The sequence below is a fragment of the Triturus cristatus genome, chromosome 12 (genome assembly GCF_964204655.1).
Source record: "Triturus cristatus chromosome 12, aTriCri1.1, whole genome shotgun sequence".
NCBI lineage: Eukaryota > Metazoa > Chordata > Amphibia > Caudata > Salamandridae > Triturus > Triturus cristatus.
Genome location: NC_140595.1, coordinates 451,835,357 through 451,851,412, shown reverse-complemented (window position 1 = coordinate 451,851,412; position 16,056 = coordinate 451,835,357).

Genomic DNA, 16,056 nt, shown 5'->3' with positions numbered 1-16,056 from the left:
ATAACGAGTTTGGACTCCGTCTGCGGGTCGAAGTATGCTAGGGTTGTTCTGGCTGACAGAGCTTCTTTGGTATTGCAGAAAGCTTGTTCTTGCTCATCGCCCCACACCCAGGGACTGGATGCTTTTGTGAGCTCATGGTGGGAGTACTGAGACCTGACAGGTTCTGCATGAATTAGCCACAATATGTCACCATGCCCAAGAAACTTCCAACACCAAGTTGGGAGGATGAGAATCCCGAATGTCTTTCACTTTTGCTGGATCGGGTCCAATGCCTTGTCCCGAGAACTGGTAGCTGAAGAAACTGATCCTTCTTTGTAGGAATTGACACTTTTCTCTGTGCAACATCAGGCCTCTCTCTCTTTGCTGTGAGAACACCATGTGGAGGTATGTGAGGTGACTGTCAAGGGTGGGCTAGTGTAACAACATATCATCACTCACATTGAGGACAACAGGGAGGCCTGCTATCAGTTCTTTTATGGTGTTCTGGAAAACTTCTGTGGCACTCGAGATTCTGAAATTCAGCCGGGTTTATCTCCAAAGTTCAACTTGGGTTGAGAATGCAGTTATGGGATAGGAATCTGGATGTAGGGGTATTGGATGGTACCCTGACCTGCGGCCCCTCTTGGAAAACCACTTAAATCCAGCAAGTTCCACAATTATGTTGTCTATTGTGGGAGTTAGGTGGCGCTCTGATTTGATGGTCACATTTGGTACCCTCATGTCCTTGCATATCCGCACAGCATCAGGCTGTTTGGGATGTTTGGCAATGACAAGTTACTCTTTCAATGATGCCTGCCTCTTCTAGGTGTCACAATTTTTGCTCCACCTTGGGGCGAAGATGAAATGCCACTCGTCTGTGGTGGAGTGCCACAGGCTCAATTGAATTGTCAATGCGGAGTGGGAAGGACATCCTGGCCTTTGAGGCATTAATGCCATCAGACAGCGATGTAAACTCTTGCATTAGTTTGTCAATATCATTGGTGTAAACGCTGAATGCAAAATGTGCCAAATTGAGTTCCTGAGCTGTTCGACAACTTAGGAATCCGCTGCCTTCATGGGATACATAGATTTTGGCTTTCGTGGTGTTGCCATGGTGATCTATGTTGGCGTGCAAAATTCCTGCCAGACTCGGGGGTGAACTGTTACTGAAGGTGTAGACCTTGAATTTGGTGAAGCATAGCCTGCAGGTCAAGGTGCAGGTCAGCAGCCATGAGGTTGATTGAAGTCCCCATGCCAATTAGGGTGGTGATTCTGTATATTGATGTTGCACTTGGGGGAGGTGTGAGTAGAGGTGCACCGTGGCTCCACTGTCTGCACCACATGAATGGTTTTCTGTTCATCATCGTCCATTTTGCTTTGTTCTTCTGTCTCAGAGCGGGTATCAACAGTGCGCACACTCTGCTTTGTCTGGCAGCCGCGCTGTTTTGAGTCGACTGACAGACTTTGGAGAAATGGTTCCACTTTCCTCAAGTTGGGCACTTTTCCCCGCCATGTTGGTTAGTCCCTTGATGCGGAGAAGGTCCACCTCACCAACTGCAGGGCTCGACGGCCTGGGTGCTGTCATCTCTGACTTTGCCCTGCAAGGTTCCTTGCTGACAGCATTGACAGGCTCTGTTTTGATGGCCTGCTGCAGGGCCGTCTCCTTGTGGGTAGCCAATGCTTTTAACAGATCTTTGAATCACCCCAGGATGTCTTTTTTTTTTCTTTCATTTCAATAGTTTTGTATTAGTTTCAAGATATGTTTGTTTAGAGCTTCTCATTCTTAAAAATGTAATTTCTGATAGCTATTTTTTGTTTTCATAGATATCGCGTTATCCTGTATAGTTCACATTGTAATGGATACAGTTACCTTGTAATGACAGCAAGGGATATAATATACAATACAATGTATAACATATACTTGTCAACCAACTTGTCCCGTGTCCAAATGCCCCTCTTGTGTTTGTCAATACATCCTGAGTCTGGTCAGTCATCTGCAATCATCCAAAACCTCACGCAACAGAAAGTGCTGTTTTGATAAAAATAAGACGGAGCGAAAACCAGCAGTGTCATATAAAGCCTCCTCTTGTTTATCAAGGTGTATTCCCTATATACTATCTAACCTATACCCGCGGGTACTATCCCCGAGCTAGATTGGGAGGCAGAGGAGTTGCGTAAATTATCAATATATGCCTTATGTGCCAGATATGCTTGGGGCGGGCAGTGCTGGGCAATAGGCTAGAGTAGATCTCGCTATGTATATTACAATGTGCTAGGCCATTCAACCAGCCTTGCAACGTGGAAGAAACTTTGCTTCCCCAGTGTAATGCTATCTCTCGTTTTGCTAAGAGAAGGCCAAGTGAAGCCAGCTTCCTGACTGTTTTGGGAAAATGAATCGTGTAACCCATCAGCGCCACTTCCGGTACAAGAACAAGTGCGAGCCCAAGAATGTCCCCTAGTGTTTTGTGAACCTGTACCCAATAGGAGTGCATGTGTGGGCATGTCCAGGTTAGGTGAGCAAAATTTGCGTGCTGAGTGCCACATTTCTGGCATGTGTGTGGCCTATCGGGGTCAATTTTATGCAATTTGGCCGGTGTAATGTAGATTCTTCAGAGAAATTTAAAGTGTAATAATTTATGGTGACTATTTAACGCGATGTCCTTAGTGGCTTTACTGCAGGCGGACCACTTGTCATCTAAAATCGGACTCCCTAAATTAGCCTCCCCCTCCGCTCGGAGTCTGTCATCCACGATAGGGACCTGTGCTATGCATAGTTTATAAAGTTTGGAAATTATGTTTGTTCCACTCTTATTCTCAATCAGGAGAGATAGTGGTTCAAAGGAGACAGGCTCCAGCGGGAAGCCAATGATCGTGGCTCTTAATGCTGACTATAGTCTCTTGAGAACGAATTTGTCCATGAACTTGTCCTCTTGGAAGTGAGCGTCCTCTGTAGCTGAGAAGACATGCCTGCCCGTGTACAAATCACCTACCGTGTTAATTTCAAATTTAGTTAACGTGCGTTGCACCAGTCTTTCTCCTGTTATGGGAAACCAACGGGCATTCGTCAGCGGAAGGGCAGAGGAATATAAAACTGCATTGCCAGTGTAGCGGATGAGCCTGTTCCAAGTCCAGCTGGTGGTCGAAACCATTTGTATGTCAACTGGATTCCTGGGTTCACCCCTGGCTAAAACGGCAGCTAATCTCTCAGGTAGGACGAAGCCGGCCTCTGGGCACAGAAATGGGATCGTTGCATCTGGGTGGTACCAGGCAAAGGCATAACTGCACTGCTCCACTAAATAGTATAAATAAAAGTCTGGCACTCCAAATCCTCCCCTATTATACGGTAAGGTGAGTATCTTCATTCGTCCATGCAGTCTCCCGCCTCCCCATACCAGTCGGATAAGGTGAGATCGCAGTGTTCTAAAGAAACTGTGTGTGAGGGGCATGGGGATATTATTAAAAATATATAAAAATGTGGGTACGACCATCTTTTTAACTATGCCGATTCTGCCTGCCATGGATAACGGGAGTCGTAACCATTTCTCCACCTGAGTCTATTGAGGCCAAAAGAGGGCCCGTTCGAAATTGTAGTCCTCTATGGAGATGACGTTCCTGAAAATGCCGTATCAGAGGGTCCATGGCAAAAATGAACGGAAGGGGCGATAGAGGACATCCCTGACGCGTATCTCGGGTTAGTGGGAAGGGCCAGAAATAGTGCCGTTTATGCGAAGCCTCGCCGTAGTGCGACCATATAGTAAGCCTATAGTAGATATGAAACCCGCTGGCATACCCATACGACGCATTATGGATAAAAAGAAGGGCCATTCGAGTGTGTCAAAGGCTTTTTCGGTGTCTAGCAGAATAGTCACGGCCGGTGTTTCGGGATTAATCCTATTCAATACTGCGAACAAGGTCTGCAAATTGAATGAGGTCGAGCGATGTGGGACGAAGCCTGATTGCGCTGGGGAGATAATGAACTCCATTAACTGCGACAGCCTGTTGGCTACAATTTTAGCTAATATTTTATAGTCTATATTTAAGAGCGAGAGGGGCCTATATGATCCACAAAGGGAGGGGTCTTTACCGGGTTTCGGCAGAAGAATAATAACTGCTTTGCATAATGTAGGAGGCAGGATTTGCTTTTCCAGGGCCTCAGCATACACCTCGATCAATTTCGGTGCTAGAAGGTCTGAAAAGGCCTTATAGAACTCTCCAGTAAATCCATCTAGTCCTGGGGCGGAGGAGCCACGCAGTACTTTAATCGCCCCACGCACCTCAGTCACTGTGATTGGCTCTACCATGAATTCTTACATGTTCTTTTCTAGGTAGACTAAGGCACTTTCCGAGAGATAATCCTTTTTGCGGACATGTTGCGCTGTGTCTGGATGTGTATAACGTAGTGTAGTATGATAGGAATTCATCTCTGATATCTGTGGGAGTCGTGAGTAGCGTCCCGTCGTTGTTACGGATCTCTGTGATGTATGCTTTGCTGTAGGGTGGCCTAAGGGTCTGAGCCAGTGTGCGGCCTGGGCGATCGCCCTCACCATATCTACGAGCTGTTTGATATTTACCTAAATACAGGATCTCGCGATCCGCTGTGTCTCTGTATTTTGAAAGGAGGGTTAGTCTCTTACCTCGCAAAGTATCCGGAGCAGCGAGTCGTGCCTCGTTGTCCAGCGCTGAAAGGTCACTCTATAGTCTTGCAAGAGTTGTGTGTAGTGCCTTGAGTACCCCTGCGTGCTTAGAGCTACAGACCCAGCAAATGTAGGCTTTGAACCCCTCCCACAGCACAGACCAGGAGTCCACCGACCCAGTGTTAATAGTGAAATAATCCTCTATTGCTTCCCTGACCTCATGACAAAACAAGTCGTCTAGGAGAGCGCAACCGGGAAAGCGCCACTGCCTCTTAAACACCTCGGGGCGTGGGACTCTGAGACAAAGTTGGACCGGGGAGTGATCTGAATATGTTCTGGGAAGCGTGTGCATCGAATGATACCAGGAGGAAACACCCGGGGAAACCAGCCAGAAATCGATCCTGGGCCATGTGTTGTGTTACCCTGAATAATGTGTGTAAGTAGTAGCGGTAGGATTGCGCCTGCGCCAAATATCTGTCAATGAAAACTGGTCACATAGGTCTCTAACTGCGTGCCACGCTTTAGGTTTTGTATCGGAAGCGGTGAATGTACTATCCATGTCTGCGTTCAAAATGAGATTGAAATCCCCCCCAATCATAATCAGAGTCGGTTCTAGTTTAGAAAGTTGGGTGTGCACTGCATGAAAAAATTCTGTGTAGTCAGTATTGGGGGAGTAGACACACATCAAAGTGACCCTGTGACCCATCAGTGACTCCACTACAATAGTATATCGACCCTCCCTATCATTGATGACCTGCTGGCAACTAAAAGGGACTCTCTTATGTATCAGAATGGCAGTACCTCTAGCATAATTAATAAAATAGGAGAAATACCGGTGAGCCCCCCAACTAGAGGCGAAACGTGCCACATCTGAAACTGGTAAGTGCGTTTCTTGTAAGAAAGCGACGTCTGTGTTATGTCTCTCTAGGTAATGCGCTACCTGCCGCCATTTACGCTGGTTATTAAGACCTCTGACATTCCACTATAAGAGGGACAAATTGGAGGGACCTGTATTTAAACCTGGCTGTACCATCTGTGAACTTTAAAAAATCTGATGCGGACGAATGGCAGCTTGAAAACAATAAACCAATACCAAAGACAATCATTACGATAACCAATAAGAAAAACATTTGACCCTGCCCTAACCCCCTACCCACCACCCAGCCTTACTACGAAAATGGCAAGGCCTACCCCATCCTGTAAGCAAGAAACAGAGTACCAATCAACTTTACAGTGAAAGAGCTCAACCTTGTATAGGTATATCGAAACAACCAACACAAACCCATGGTTTCCCCCCAGGGGGTGGCAACGCCACGTCAGCTGACCAACTGTGCAATATATTTTAAATCGAAGCATAATGTGTCGCCATGTAGTTCAAGAATCAAAAAGGAGACAAATACATAACAATGTCACCCAATACCGGAGCCAGAAAATAGTTCCAAACCTGCAACGGAACAGTTGTGTGGGGGAGACAGGTCATCTCTATCATCCCGTGGCTGGTTATTGTCGATGTTATATGTGCGACAGAATTCTTGGACCTCATTAGGATTGTCCAAAAAACGTACCCGCCCCCGGCCTCAACCCTAAGCCATGCAGGATATAGCATGACGTATTTGAGGCCAAGGTTCCGGAGGGTAGCCTTCACCCCGGTGAACTTGCGTCTGGCCTCCTGCACCATCACTGTGAAGTCTGGGTATAGAGCAATCTTTGAGCCCTGCCAGGTAGTGTCCCCACGCTCCCTGGCCAAGCGCAGAGCTGTGTCCCTATCACGGAAGTTCATAATACGGGCTATTAGGGGATGCGGAGGGAGGCCCGGGTTAGGTCGAGGCCCCAGGATGCGGTGGGCCCTCTCTACCACAAAGCCTGGTGTGAAAGCTTCCCTCCCAAACATATCCGTCAGCAGAGTCTCAACAAAGAGGTCCAGACGGCCCATAGCTGTAGACTCCGGGACCCCAAGTATACGCACATTATTGTGGCGGCTGCACGCTTCAAGGTCTTCATTTTTTATGGCCACTTCCTTCAAAATGCGTTCCACCCTGTCTAATCTATTAGCAGCTTGTGCAGTTCCATCCTCGATGTCAGAGATCCGTGCTTCCGCCACGTCGAGACATCTATCGTGGGCCTGGACCTTGGCCCCCATGGATTTGAGCGTTTTGTCTAGGAAGTCGAAACGATTGTCTTGGGACCTAAAACCAGCTCTCATCTCCTGTAACCAATCGGCTGGAGGGGCCAAGGTGACTGCATCAGGAACAGAACTCTTGGCTTGCTCAGCCCTGTCTGGGCCTACCTCTATAGTCTTCTCCGCTGCCCTCTCAAACGGCAGTGTCCTTTGCTTCGGGTCCTTGCGACCCATGCCCCTGTGATATGTTAAGGGACCACCCAGCCGCCGCTGTCCTCTCAGAGATGTCGCTGATCTTGCAAGGGGTGGCGAGGCAGAGTTTTCCACTGGGCCATCCAACAGACGCTTAGTGCCCCAAGCTCCACCCAGGATAAAGCGGTGCCAATTATGTCAAAGACCCCTGCTGCACAAACCAGGACCCTAACGTTGGTCAGAGAGATGTCCTCACTGAGTTTGCCAACTGGGGTGCGCTATATCCGTGCTATCTTACCAGGCCGTGAAACGTAGGAGAGGCAACAAATGCAATCAACCCTGCTTATTGACTAGCATTTCGCCCAGAACCAGCAATCCAACAGGACAGGGGATGCCAGCAGGCAGGGTGAATCCCATCAAGCAGGATACACGCAGGCTCTTATTTGCGCCGAATCCACCTCACTTATGGCGACAGCAGAGGCCAAGGTTACTCTTTCCACCAGCACCGCAGTGCCTACATCTAATTAAGCCCTAGAGGCCGGGGCCCACACGGGAGACACTCCGGGCACTGGGGGCAACAGGCAGCCTCAAGTTTACCCCCTCTCAGCAACTCATGCGCTGCCTCCTTTACGGCTGCATCAATGACCTGCACACCGGGGGGGAGACAGCACGGCTGCAAATCTGCATCGGAGCCAGGCAGGCCCCGCCTCAGCCCTGGCACCTGTAATTTAAATAAAAGTGCGGGAGGGAGGGGGAAAGCCGAAGAATACCTAACCAGTAGTCGGGCACTCACCGGCATTGAGGGTACCCGCTCAGGGTGTGAGGCCACTCCAGCTATGACAATGGCTGGGCTCTGCCGCGATCCACATTCAGGGCGCCATTTTTTTCTCCTCCTTTCCGGCAGTAAATGCCGTCTAGGGGACGATTCACGTGCCTCACACCGCTGTGAAGCCTCACGATGTACTCCGTGCAGGTTCAGGGGTGCATCGGTGTACTCGCCTCCCTCACAACCATACTGGATACGGGGGAAAACGCCGTCGTCGTCGGTCGGCTGGCGGAGCTTCAACGCCGCGCTGCCATTTCGGTCCGTGGCTTGGCCACGTCCCCGGGCCAGGATGGCTTTCATTGGCATGCAGGGCACCTGCAGCTTCTGTTCTCAGAGCTTCATGAAGTCACACCATTGTATAAACTGCACTCTGAATTCATCCTCTTCATTTCGCAGGGTGCACATGCTACACAGTTGCTTCAAACAGGTGTGAAAAACATTTACTGACTCATCAGGTTTTTGGCACACATGTCGGAGGAAAAAGCATTCATAGTCTGGGTTTGTGAATGGTTCAAAGTTGGCCGTGGTTGCATTTTTGAGTGGTGTGTACGTGCGTGGTACCCCAGGTACCATGACTGTTTTGGAAATCGTATGCACATTTGCCCCACCTAGGTGAAGGAGCAGTTGGCACTTTCTCTCCTCTGCAGTGCCCACAGCCTCAAAATGAATCACAAGGCACTTGAGCTAGGCTTTTCATCTTGTGGTATGAGTCTGTGGAGGCTGTCATTTGGAAGGGTTCCAGAGCCGGTATAGAAGTCTTCATCCATGGATAGCTGTTGCCGAGGCAGAACTGGTGTACTGAAGAGGGAGCTTGCAGGAGGAGTGTGTGTGTGCTTGGCCTTGAGGCCTGAGCTGCTCAAATTGCTGGCAAAGATGACAAAGATGGTGGCTGACTGGAGTAGTGAGGGAAGAGTGCAGTGAAGACACACTCACTGGATGAATGGGCAGGCCGCCCAGTGCCCGAAGACAGCAAGCATCAGGGTATTGTTGCACAATGGTTGCCCAAGCGTAGGGAGGATCGGCCAGCAGGGCAGCCCCTCATTGAATTGGGGCAGAGTGGGCCTGCAGGTCAGGCAGCCACCGGGGGGGCAGAGTCAGCACAGGCGGAAGCAGGTGGGGCTTCAGCCGCATGCATGAAGCACTGGAGCTGGCTGTGTCGGTGCCGGGCAGGTCTGTGAAGCTCTAGTCGGCACATAGAGATATCATACCAGGGCTGGAGAGATGTGCTGGTGATGTGCTGCTGCGCCAGGGACGGGCAGTCAGGAGAGTCGGTGTGAAGCAGTGCCTGGCAGAAGGGAGAGGCAACTTAGGCAAACAGAGGGTCAAGTATGGCTTGGTCACCAATTTGTATCCCTGTACAGCGCTAGGTCAGTAATGACATGGACACCTTCAGTATACTTTTTCAACTGCCCACGCCTAGATGGCCTTTGCTTTATTGACCCCTGAGCTTCGGGACGACAGACTATACCAATGTTTGTACGCCCAAGGGGAATGCAGATAAACTCCCCGCATTAGACTGGGCACACGTGGGTGGCGCTTCGCGCCCCGCAACACTGCAGGGCCTGCATACGGATTCACAAACATGACGGAAATCACGTACGCCATCTTACAAGTACCGTAGGATATAAGGCACTTGTAATTTGGGGCAGGGGATATCTGTCACAGTTGTGATGAAGTAACCTGGTCCACCAAAATCGAAATTGGGCCCGAAGTGAAATTTGTTGGGAATTGAACCTATGACTTGCAGCCTACCGCAGATGCCAGTAGTGAACGTTTAACTCACTTAGCCAAACAAGAGCCACTGTTGATGTCTACTGTGGCCTGAAAGGCTTTTTGAAAATTGAGAAGGACTGTTGGACACTATAGAAACACAATGGAATAGTTAAGTAACTGTTGCTGTGGTTTGCTGAATTCTGGTGATTGCTGATGAAGATTACAGAGGGCTGACAGTATCTGTCCGCCATTCATGTGGTAAATAATTTAATTACCGGGACTTAATTTGATACGGAAACATAATAAAAATAGCTCAGTAAATAAGAGGCAGGATCCGTGGTATTAGAGGTTCGGAATGGGCTTTATTCCAATACTTATTCGAATCAGGGATTTCAGGTTCCATCACCACGAAGGTTCAGGAAGTGAAGGCAATACATTATTGACAGGTAACAATATATATATGAAAAGCATTTACATTAAGACAGATGCAGGAGGCGTAACAGCTGATAATACAGATAAGAATACACATACGTAATGAAAAGAGGCGTAATAGGGCGTAACAGAGAAACGTCATTGGCGCCCGAACAGGGACACTTTCTCATCTCACGCGCTGGCGGTGCGTTGCAGGCCCGGTCTCCTGCCACAGCTGGACGGACAATAACGCGTACCAGCAGGATTTCCTGTGTCTCCCTCCGGTCAAGCGGGGGCGACTGAGGCTGCGATCAACACCCAGACGAGGCGGTGAGAAGTGCGAAGTATCCCGACCAGAGCCTAGCTGAGAGAGCAAGATCCGAGGTATACAGAGGCCCACCAGTTTCCGAAGTCCAAAGTCGAGTCCAGTGTCCGAAGCGTTCGAGTCGAGTCGAGTCCGGTTCAAGTTCAGTTCAGTCTCCGAGGCCTTCCGTTCCGAGCTACCCGGTGAGTACCATTACTGGGGAGGCGTTCTGGCGTGCACATAAGTTGTGCCGGTCCAGACGGGTTTGGGTACACAAATCCGGTCTGCACTGTTTCAGCAGTGTATCTGTACTGTTTAGCAGTATATCTAGTATATCAAGTATATAAATTCAGAATAATTCAGTTCAAGTCGAGTATCATGTTTAATGATTAAGTTTTCCTTAGATCGTCATCATCATTGTTGCTCAGTTAAATGTTAAATGTTAAATGTTTATAGTACGTTCTGCATATTGTGGTATGAATGACTGTTCATTATTGTGATTACTGTATTAAGTTTGTTCAAGATCAAGTATCAGATCAGTTCTCAATATGCCGCTCTTTTCGAAACTAAGACAGATCACAACTAGTAAAGGGGTACTCGAAGAAGCTGTTCCCATTCCTCCTAGGGACACTCCAGGGTACTTCATGTATCATAAACATGGCCTAGACGCCATATTATTTCTTGATCTATGGGTAGACTACACTAAGGAATTACCAGAAAGTCAGAGGTGGCCCGCAGTGGGGACCTGGGATGCAGAGTGCATCGTGAAAGTAGAGGAAGAATTATGGAAAAAGAAAGCTAGACAATAACAGAAAGACGCCATTGAATTATGGCGTAAGGAATCACATAGACGAACAGAAAAAGCACGTAGACAGGAAGAGAAGAGTAAAGAGAATTCTAATGAAGTTCGAGAAAATCTATTAATTAAAGAAGGTGCACGAGTGAAATCAGAACAAGTAGACAGACAAAGAAATGCCCTTATGAATGGTATGTATCCCCTTCTGGCTGAAGGATTACCTAAGGCTACTCCAGGGATACCAAAAGACTTGCCAACCCCATTATTTCCAATAAAGGTACATCCTAAGGGGCATCCTAGAACCGCAGAAGATGTTTTTCTTTCCTCATATTTAGATGACGCAGCTCCCGAGTATGCTCATCCCGCCCCACATAGACCGCCTGCCAGGGAGGTTCAACGCCAAGATCCAGTACCCGTATCGTTACAGCAACAAGTTCTGACACAAGTTCCGGCAAGCACATCTGTTTCTGCATCTGTTCCTACAGCTACTTCTATAGCTGTATCCACGCCTATAGTTGCTGTATCACGTTCAACGAATCCTTTCACACCCGATACCCCAGATGGGGCTACCGGAGGTGCTACTAATATCTTTTCTACGCCACCTAGAATAAATAAACTTACTTTTCAAGAGTCAGCACATTCACGTACCCCCAAACTCATAAATGCCCGTACGCTTAAGGAACTTCTTATAGATTGTAGATATGACCCTGTGCCCGGAAAAGAGGACGAAATGACCCTAGCATCATTACGTATCAGACGAGCCGCAGTGTATTTAGGGAAATTACCAGGAATGACTGCACATCTAGATAATATATATCATTTTGTCCAAACCGGGCGAGATTCTGAATGTATTAACAGAGCTATGGAATACCAGAAAGTGGAAATACAGGGGGAACTGTTGCGTTTCCTCATAAATTGTGTGATCAGAAATCAAGACCGACCGGGGGTAGACCCGGAAGCAATGCAGATTCTTACCAGATGGAGCCAGAATATATCAGAAGGGAGACATGATAAGCAAAACTGTATAATAGCCATGTGCCGAAAGATCCGTAAAGAAATAGAACGCCTACACGAAGAAAGATTAGCGGTAGACCAGTTCGAACAAAGCGAGGAAGAAGCATCAGGACTGCCCACAGGACAGTCAGAAACTATAGCCTATGTAGGTAGAAGAAGATCTTGTAATAGTACTAGATGTCTTACTGATCCGATACGTCCGATGTGTCTAGAAAATAACAGGAAATTTCAAACACCAATAATAAATATAAGGTCTAACGAGCATTCATTCCAAGCAGCAGATAAATTACTCCGAGAACGAAGGGGTTATCATTTTCCCGATTCTATGGATGAACAAGAATTAGCCAGGTCAGCTGTCCATTGGGTTGACAGTCCCGGGAAGTATAGTGATGACACAGTAGCTCACACATTTTTGAATCTCACCCCAGATGAACAGCGTTTAGCTGGGATTTATATGATTCAACAACTTCTTATACTATATAAAAGCCAACATTCAGATCCTGGTCCCTTACCTGATATATTGACCGAATTACTCACGAATAGATGGAGAGGTTCAGGTACTAAGCTAATTAAAGAAATACTAGAATCAAGAAAGCAGTACATTCTTTTTATATGCCCAGAACATGTCTCACTGCCCATCAAGGAAAGAACCATGTATTACATGGACAGACAGAATCCCTTACGAGAAGTGCACCCAATAAAGGGCGAGGACAATGAGTTTAAACGTGTATATGTGTATACGCCCATATCGAAAATAGAATTGTTGGAAATGAAGAAAGTGGTACCCAGTCATGACAAAGACCCAGCGGGTTTCCACCGAGAAATTAAAGACATGTTACTCATGGGAGAGTATACCTATCCCGACATTATGACAATATTAAAGGTATTGATGCCTGCTGGCATTTATGAAAAACTCAAGGAAAAAGAGTGGGAGGTAGGAGACCAAAAGATAGATTGGACAGCATTAGAAGCAGAAGAAAAGGCCCGAGGTCCAGGTTCGGGGCTTGGGGACAAAACTAAAGCACTACCAGGTCTACTAGTACAGGTACTGCCACGTTTATTAACCACGAAAAAGGAAGACTGGGGTGCAATTTCAGCCTGTAAACAAAAGCAAGATGAAGACACTAGTGATTTCTATGCACGATTTGAAAAATGTTTTGGTATAAATAGTGGTATAAAAGCGAGTAGCGAATCATACCCACATCTGTTTGTGACAAAATTAGTTGAAAATTCCTTGCCCCAAGTGAAGAATAGAGTATTAAAATTCGAGAGTACCTGGCAAGGTAACACTCCATCACAAATGTTACAAATGTTACAGTATCATCACAATAGAATTAGAGAGGAACAAGATCATGAACAAAGACGCATGAAAGACACGAAAATGAAAATGCTAGTCTCCCAGACAGTTCCAGTTGAAGGACATAAAAAGGGTACGACACATTCTGGCGATTTAGCGGGACCTGTAAAAGGGACATGCAACTATTGTAAACAACTAGGTCATCATGTACACGATTGTCCAGTCCTGAAGCGTAATATCGCCACGGGCATTACAAAAGAAAGACCACGGCCACTTAGACAGGATCAGAATGAACAAGGAGCCTTGCAGCATGCACAGTCCATGCCAGCTCCACAACAGACTATACAGTTTGTGCCAGCTGCACCAGCGCTGCCTGTTGCTGCCACGCAAACCACGACACGACAACTGTACCAGACTGCACAGTATGACTATCCTGATTATCAACGATATGCATGAACCAGCCTAGAGAGGGAAGTTGACTTACCCCTTATCGAGATCCCTGTAGATCAAGAAGGACCTTATGTACATAGTGAATTATTAGGCCAAGACAGAAAATTTTTACTCGATACAGGGGCAAGTCGAACAACAATAAAACGTAGTGAAGTTCCAGGGGCACCCCTCTCAGGCTCACAGAATATTTCCCTTGGTTTTTCAGGAAAACCTATTGTTAATGAAGTGTCACAACCTCTTCCACTTACGATAGGACCTTTGACCCGAACTACAGATTTATTGCTTACTAAATCATGTCCAGAAAACCTGTTAGGAATAAAAACACTGAAGGCTCTAGGAGCTATAATATGTTGTTCTCCGGAAGGAGTAAGATTGTTTTTACGTGATTTTAAAGGTCATTATGTGTCTAGAGACATGGATCCCCGATTGCAGACTTTACCTACACATCTATGGGCACAAGGCCCTACTGATGTTGGTTGCATGAATATTACACCATATCGAGTCAAACTAAAGGCAGGAGTGGTACTACCACGAATGCGACAATACAAGTTACCACCAGATGCTGTAGTGGCTTTACTACAAATCATTGACGAGCTCATTGCCCAAGGAGTGGTTGTAGAAACAGACTCCAATGTATGTAATTCACCGATAATTCCGATTCTCAAACGAACAGATCCGAAGGCCCCGCCAGTATATCGATTGGTTATTGATCTGCGCGAATTAAATAAGTGTATTGTGCCACAATTCCCTGTGGTCCCCGATATCTCATCATTACTGACAGCTATTGATTCCGAAGCAACATTCTTTACTGTAATTGATCTCAAAAATGCCTTTTTCAGCGTCCCAATAGATCCGGAAAGCCAATATTTGTTCGGATTTAGTTTAAATGGACGTAGCTTCAAATTCTCACGCGCACCTCAAGGATTTACAGAAAGCCCCAGCATCTATAGCCAAGCACTGAAACGAGAACTCGACAGCATCCACATGCCAGTTAACACTGCCTTGCTTCAATATGTCGATGATCTGCTGATCACCGCCCGAAGCGAACCTGAATGTGAAAAAGCATCACTGACAGTTTTACAATTTCTAGCCGAAAAGGGGCACAAGGTGTCCCCTTCTAAGCTGCAATTCTGTGTCCAGCGAGTTATTTACCTTGGTCACTCGCTGTCCAAGGAGGGAAGGCAGCTTACACCAGACCGCATTCAGTTAATAGCTAACATGCCAATACCCAAGACACAAAAGGAGGTGCGGGCTTTCATAGGCCTCACTTCATATTGTAGACAGTGGATCCCTCAGTATGCATTTTTAGCAAAACCACTCATTCAGTTGACAACACAGGAGGCAGCCACATCGACTGTTCTCCCTTGGACTCAGGAACATACACAAGTTTTTGAAAGCTTAAAGAAAGCTCTATGCCAAGCACCTGTTTTAGCAACACCATGTTACAATAAACAGTTTACACTCTTTGTTACAGAACGCGAAGGTACTGCCTTGTCAGTACTCACACAGGAACAAGCAGGAGCACACAAACCATGTGCTTATTTTTCTAGTACATTAGATCCCGTAGCTCAGGCTCTGCCTGCGTGCCTAAAATCAGTGGCAGCGACAGCTTTAGCAATCAGACAAAGCGATGCCATAGTGTTAGGACATCCATTGACAGTACAAGTACCACATGCAGTGGAGGTTCTTGTGAATCGATACGCAAACACAACATTTGACTATAGCAAGACTTACAGGGTATGAACTAACACTGTTTCAGCCACATATAGAAATCAGACGTTGTAACACATTGAATCCTGCCACACTTTTACCTGTAAATGGAACAGACCCACTAGCCCATGACTGTATTGATGTTATTACAATTACGACGAAACCCAGACAAGACTTGACAGATGTCCCATTGTCAGACCCAGACCTGACGTTGTATGTAGATGGTTCATGTATGAGAACAAGTACAGGAGAGCTAGTGGCCGCGTATGCAGTCACAACAGACACTGAAGTCGTTGAAACAAATCGTATTAATACCTTGTCAGCTCAAGCAGCAGAGCTCGTCGCTCTGACACAAGCCTGTATTCAAGCCACAAATAAAAAAGTCAACATATACACTGATTCACGTTATGCATTCGGAGTCGTACATGACTTCGGCGTGCTGTGGCGAGAGAGAGGTTATTTAACTTCTCACGGTGCCCACATTCAGCACGGACCCCTCATTCATGCCTTATTAGATGCAATACATTTACCCATTGCAATATCGATTATGAAATGCAAAGCGCATACGAAAGTTACTGATATCATTTCTCAAGGCAATGATTTAGCTGATA